A 7,526-nucleotide genomic window follows, 5' to 3' on the forward strand; every position below is an offset into this window, starting at 1 on the left:
TGCATAAAGCGTCGAGCGGAGCAAGAACAACAAACACAAGCGTAGCAGGCATGGTAACAATTCACGTCCCGTGACGACTGTTGTATGCCGTCAATATATCACCGCCAAATAATGTCAATAATACCTACAGTGTGTGGGATCTGCGTCTTTTTTTCCGCTTCAGATAAGCCATTGAACTAGCACAACTGCAGATGGTAGGTAATAAAGCTGTCCACCTGGGAAATAAACGGCACGCTTTAACTATTCCTCTAGCTAAAAACAAAACGTCTAGCTAAAAAGAAACTTAAGGCCTCTGTGGTTTCAATTCACCATGTCACACCTTATATTTTTATCGTCCGACCAAACATCTGGTGCTGTGGATATCAGCACAGCCGTATGCTGCGACTCAAGGATTTCCATGCCACCATGTATTGCCCTTAATATACGAAGCAAGTTTACTGAATCGAGTCATGGCCTTCGAGACCACACGTGCTGCCAAATCTCGGAGGTGATGCTCAGACTATTCGCAGCCCACATTTGGAACAGTACCTTTACGTGCCAGTATTCAGGCCAATTTCCTGCTTTCGTGATCCTGTCGTGAATACAAGGCAGTCAGCAATGAAATGATCGCCAAGCCGACACCTAAGGATAAATGGAGATTAGTATTGAATATTTTGACACGTTTGATTTACGATCATGGAAAAATTGCATGTTTGCGTAATGTACATCAATATATATATATATATATATATATATATATATATATATATATATATATATATATATATATTGTAACGGATACGAAAGGCGCGCACATGAAGAGAGAAGGAAAGACGAAGAGAACGAAGAGCCGGAGAGGCCGGGCTGCGCTACGATCACGCTACGACCATCATCAATCGCCTGTAAATAAAACCATTTCTTCGCAACTCGTCGTAACAATATATATATATATATATATATATATATATACAGTTCTCATAAGGCTAAGGTGAACCTAGGAAACGTTTTACAAAAAGCTAAGGCAACGAGTTTTATGTGGTTCAGAAAAAGCTGGGCATGATAGCTGTTAACATCAACTGAACATTGCCAATGAATTATTGATGAGCTCTAAGAAATCGTCCTCAACCACTTCAGAGGAGCTTAAGGAGTTGCTCTCCCTGCAAATAAAAGAAGTAATTTTGCTTCTTCATTAAGAAAACCTATATTTACATATGAGGGCGAGTTAAAGTTAAAGTTACTTCCGTATGAAAAAGTACTAGATAAAATGTAAAAAACAACTGAATAAAGAATTTGGGGCTGGGTGCTGGACGCGGAATACATTGGAATGGTTTCCTGTTTTGTGTGTTCGGGGGGTCCTGCCGCTATCTGGTAAAATAAAAGCCTTACAGCTTGAACGTAGAAAATAGAACGCCTAAGAAAGATTAAGTGTTGGTACTGCTCCCGGCATTTAGATTAAACAGTGCAGCTGGCCAAATTCTCAACCAATGCTTCAAGATGTGTATAAAGCGCGAATCTATGATGTTTTACAATTCAGTAAATTTCCCGCTATTTCTTCCCTTTACAGGGGACGAAACTGAAAGTGGTAAGTTTTGTGCGTATGCAACGTAATATAAACCGGTACCACGCATTGTCAACAGAAATAGGGTTCTGTATTTCCAAACGCCTTCCCAAACTTATTCCACTGGGTTTTGTGCAGCATCAAGTATGTGCATTTGAAATCTGAGGTCGGGGAAATTACTTTCCAACTTCAATGATGACAATTTAAATGTAAATTTTTTAGAAAAATGTACAAAAATCTTTCGGCCTTAAATGCATTATTTACAAGCATCACGCAAAGTGTTTGCATATACTACTGTCCACGTCAGCCGCATTCCTTCCACCAGGTAATAGCGCAAATACGTCACTTTAGTTAGCTCACAAATGTGTGCTCAACACCTTAGGCGTTTCACTGTTCTCGCTAAGGAAACACGCATTAAAAGTTGTAATAAATTATAAACTCAGAATAAACAACGATTTGATTATTGGACACGCCGTAGCGGAGGGTTGCGGAATAATTTTGGCAACTCTGTGATCTATCAAATGTCTCCAATGCACGGGCCACGGGCGTTCTTGGATTTCGCCCCGGTCGAGTTGCAGCCGCCACGGCGGGGATTCCATCCCGCCACCTCGCACTTAGCAGCGCAACACCGCAGCCGCCAAGCCACGGCGGTGGGTGATTGAAAAGTTCCGTTAAGCCAGTGCATATATACTGGCTGATGCAGTTGTTCTAGCGCCAAACGAAGCTTCTCAGAAGCACGAGAGCCGGGAATCTTGTTAAAAATTCGCGAAATTAACGTGATTTTGTTTGGGGACATTTGTTTCTTTATATCATGCATGTCATACCTTTCAGCTGTTTATACAATGTGTTTCCCCCGTTTGAGAAAAAAAACTAGTTTTCTCACCGACGTAAATTCTACAACCACCATCATACTGAGCCTGAAGACGCATCAAGCACCATCTTGATTTTATTGTGGGAAGTGCTAGTGATTCCTGAATTGGTTGCCTTAAATTGCCCAGCTTCAGGCGTATTTTTCCGAAACATCGAACGATTTTTGCAAAGCAGTGTTTGTCCACGTTACCTGCTAGAAACGGAACTTCAGTGTTCATGCCAAGTCTGACGGCGGCTGCATATCTACGTTATGTAATTTCAGCCGCAGCGTTTTTTTTCTTGCGACACTATAAATCCTACCATGCGAAGAATTTTGTAGTATACGTATAAAGGAAAGAAAAATGATGATGATCACAAGCATAATAGTTTACGTTATCAAGATGAAGGGTGATCAAGAGGAAGGGTCCGACGGCAGTGCAGCAGCCATCATAAATTCTAGATTTCGTCTGAAACAGCTCGACCGCTTCAAGCAGAAAATCTTCAAAGCGTGCGAAAGACCGCTTTTAGGACGCAATGAGAGAGCTTGTGTTGATGCGCTATAGTGCATCAAGTCCGAGGACAGCCACACCGAGCTGTAGCCTGTATTCAGTGTGACAGAATTTCTTGTGGAGATGCACCCATTAGTTCGTTAAATCGCCGACGAATGTATACTCCGTTTTGAACAAAGAGCGCCACTTCTAACCTCGGGCCTGCGCAAAACAGTCTAGGCAAGAAAATGTGTCTTTTTAAAACTTATTTGTTTATTTTTCACAGTTGCAACAACTCATGAAAAGAATTCAGTGATCTATATTACTTTCTGCAACCGTAAAAAATTTCTGCAAATGCAGACACAAAATGTGAAAAGGCCTCGTGAGCTACTCGCAGGCATTTTTTTTTTAATGGGCACCTCAGCCAACATGGGGCGTTCTCCTTTGTACTTGGCTTTGAAAAGTGTACTTGGCTTCAGAAAAAGTGTCCACAATCGTTGACAATGGAAGTGAACACAAGGATTTGCGAAAACGTTTGCAGCAGTATTCTTTTTTTTAGCGGCCGCCCGGGCCATGTCATGGTGTTCCCCTTTGGAAGTTGAATACACTGTCGCCACGGATCAAGATAGCTGCGGGGGGAGTCAAACTCCACGCGCCAGCGCGCGTGAGCGGCGATTGAGCGTCACACATATGGCGAGGAGGAAGCAGGTTTCGAGCACCCTGCGATAAACAGCACGATGGTGATATCGGTCATATTGAGGCACCCTAGTCGAGCACCGCTCGCGGTGCAGTGCAAATGTCGTCCCCGAGGCAAGATATCGAGCGCTCCGCCACACGCCGTGTGCTCGCCTAGTCAGTTGCTCAGACACATTTGTTTGTCGAAGCGACACGGATAGTTATATTGTGCCGCGTTCGTCACCTCAGCGCTTTGCACATGATATTGACGAGCTTCGGCACGTGGGCTACGAAGCCCACCCGCGAGCGCGAAGCCCCGGTCTCTGAGACTGCGCTGTCGCACCAGGTATTCTCGGGAGCCTGACTGGAGTTGAATGCACAACGTTTTTAAATGCCTGCGACAAATACCGCATCCTGCAAGCCAGATCGCGGAGCGCGGGGCGTGTATTAATCGTGACGTCATCTGACCTTGAGGAACGGGAGAGTTTCCCCTCCGGACAGTGGCGTAGCCAGGGTGGGCCGACGGCACTTGAGCCACCCCCCCCCCCCCCCCAACCATACCGTTTTTCCGGCGTGCGCCCTGCTCACTTTTATCCCTGGCAAGTCGCTTCTGAACAAAGGCGCATATCCTTAGAACGCCCGCCCAGACAACTACAGGACGGTACACGTCTTCAGGCAGACCAGCGGCTCGCTCAACGTAATGCAACTAAATCTCGATCTAAAGAAACCCGATTTTATGAAGTTCCCGATCTTACGAAGAAATTTCCATTGCCCGGCAGGTACTCATGGGGTTCAGTGTTTCCATCAACCCGAATTAATGAAACAAACTTGGCCGAACTCGATATGAAGACGTTTCCCATGAAACAAATGTCTAAAAAAGCGGTGATTCCTTTCTAATTTCGACACAGACGGGTTCTTCTTCGAGCACGCGTTCTAAAGTTATCGCGTTAAAACATCTAGGGTGCCATGGTCACATCCCTAGCTTTAATTTGACGAGGCTGCGCGATGTGCCAATTCACGGAACCACCGACTCAACACCACCTTGGTAGGAGCACTGGTGGTTGCTTTCGTTATTTGATGGTTTGTGTGACAGATGGCTAGATTAGCGGCAAATGCGATTCCGCGATAGCCTTTTCGGGTGCGCTACGTTACAGTTTTAGATTTTGAGGGACCAAAAGTTCTTTCTCAATATTGCAAACTTCCTCATTTAATGAAATAATTCTTGCGAGGTCATCCCTTCGCTAATTCTAATTTCAACTGTAGTTGTATTATGATGCCCCATGAATGAGAAACATAATAGAGATTAATCGAACCCTATACCCTCCCTCAACCCCCCCCCAAGAAAAAGAAATAGTGCTGGCTACGAATCTGCCTCCTCCGTTATCTCGCTCCTTGACCATATTCCAGGCTAAATAAGGCGCGGGATTTTAATGAACCGCTAGTTTTCTCTCAAGAGTACCTGGCATTACAATAAGTATCAACAAATGTGGCCACTGGCACCAAAGTGGTTAAGAACACTGCAAAATAACGAGGAATCTTCTTTTATCGACACTCTATCGGGTAGTGCGAAGGTTTTTCCTTGCGTTAACGGCGGTAAATTGCATTATGCATCGTTGAATCTGAGACAAACAGGTTTCTCACAAAGAGTTATCAGTTTCATGTGAGTGGCTACATAATATTAACAATAGAACCTTTTCATAGTTCGCATGTGAACGTCTCGGTACCACATATTTGCGAAACAAGTGGCGGTATTTTTCATTGTCGAAATGATATCGATGTGTTAGATGCTCATCCTCGTACTTCTCACTTGCAAATGACTTGATGACGGGAGCCACGTCTTTATGTTGCCTGCCATAGCAGAGGCCAACTGTACTCGTATGTTGTACATGCAAAATTACTAGGCTGCCAATAGTTGTGCAAACTTGTCACAGGTAAGCTGGCTTTACTAATCTAAAATAAAGAAAGTATAAAGTACTCAGTAGACGTTCAGAGTTCTACTGTTACAATGTACTAATTACATTTGAAATCATGAAATAAGGTCACCCACGAAAAGGGAGCAGTGTCTGTTCAACCTGTTTCATAACTAGAACCAGGATGACTTCATTACACAAGAAGTAACTGTTCCCACCCACATAAACCCGGAGCGTTATGACGCGTTGTACGAAGTTGTCACATAAATCATCATCATCATCATCAGCCTAGTTACGCCCACTGCAGGGCAAAGGCCTCTCCCATACTTCTCCAACTACCCCGGTCATGTACTAATTATGGCCATGTTGTCCCTGCAAACGTCTTAATGTCATCCGCCCACCTAACTTTCTGCCGCCCCCTACTACACTTCCCTTTCCTTGGAATCCAGTCCGTAACCCTTAATGACCATCGGTTATCTTCCCTCCTCATTACATGTCCGGCCCATGCCCATTTCTTTTTCTTGATTTCAACTAAGATGTCATTTACCCGCGTTTGTTCCCTCACCCAATCTGCTCTTTTCTTATCCCTTAACGTTACACCTATCATTCTTCTTTCCATAGCTCGTTGCGTCGTCCTCAATTTCAGCAGAACCCTTTTCGTAAGCCTCCAGGTTTCTGCCCCGTAGGTGAGTACTGGTAAGACGCAGCTGTTATACACTTTCCTCTTGAGGGATAGTGGCAACCTGCTGTTCATGATTTGAGAATGCCTGCCAAAGGCACCCCAGCCCATTCTTATTCTTCTGGTTATTTCAGTCTCATGATCCGGATCCGTGGTCACTACCTGCCCTAAGTAGATGTATTCCCTTACCACTTCCAGTGCCTCGCTACCTATCGTAAACTGCTGTTCTCTCCCGAGACTGTTAAACATTACTTTAGTTTTCTGTAGATTAATTTTCAGACCCACCCTTCTGCTTTGCCTCTCCAGGTCAGTAAGCATGCATTGCAATTGGTCTCCTGAGTTACTAAGCAAGCCAATATCATCAGCGAATCGCAGGTTGCTAAGGTATTCTCCATCAACTTTTATCCCCAATTCTTCCCACTCCAGGTCTCTGAATACCTCCTGTAAACATGCTGTGAATAGCATTGGAGATATCGTATCTCCCTGTCTGACGCCTTTCTTTATTGGGATTTTGTTGCTTTTTTTGTGGAGGATTACAGTGGCTGTGGAACCGCTATAGATATCTTCCAGTATCTTTACATATGGCTCATCTACACCCTGATTCCGTAGTGCCTTCATGACTGCTGAGGTTTCGACTGAATCAAATGCTTTTTCGTAATCAATGAAGGCTATATATAAGGGTTGGTTATATTCCGCACATTTCTCTATCACCTGATTGATAGTGTGAATATGGTCTATTGTTGAGTAGCCTTTACGGAATCCTGCCTGGTCCTTTGGTTGACAGAAATCTAAGGTATTCCGGATTCTATTTGCGATTACCTTAGTAAACACTTTGTAGGCAACGGACAGTAAGCTGATCGGTCTATAATTTTTCAAGTCTTTGGCGTCCCCTTTCTTATGGATTAGGATTATGTTATCGTTCTTCCAAGATTCCGGTACGTTCGAGGTCATGAAGCATTGTGTATATAGGGCGGCCAATCTTTCTAGGACAGTGTTCCCACCATCCTTCAACAAATCTGCTGTTACCTGATCCTCCCCAGCTGCCTTCCCCCTTTGCATAGCTCCCAAGGCGTTCTTTACCTCTTCCGGTGTTACTTGTGGGATTTCAAGTTCCTCTAGCCTATTCTCTCTCACCTTATCGTCGTGGGTGTTACTGGTACTGTATAAATCTCTATAAAACTCTTCAGCCACTTGAACTATCTCATCCATATTAGTAACGATATTGCCGGCTTTGTCTCTTAACGCACACATCTGATTCTTACCTATTCCTAGTTTCTTCTTCACTGCTTCACTCCGTTCCTGAGAGCCTGTTCGATTCTATCCATATTATAGTTCCTTATGTCCGCTGTCTTACGCTTGCTGATTAACTTAGAAAGTTCTGCCAGTTC

The sequence above is a fragment of the Dermacentor andersoni genome, chromosome 8 (assembly GCF_023375885.2).
Source record: "Dermacentor andersoni chromosome 8, qqDerAnde1_hic_scaffold, whole genome shotgun sequence".
NCBI lineage: Eukaryota > Metazoa > Arthropoda > Arachnida > Ixodida > Ixodidae > Dermacentor > Dermacentor andersoni.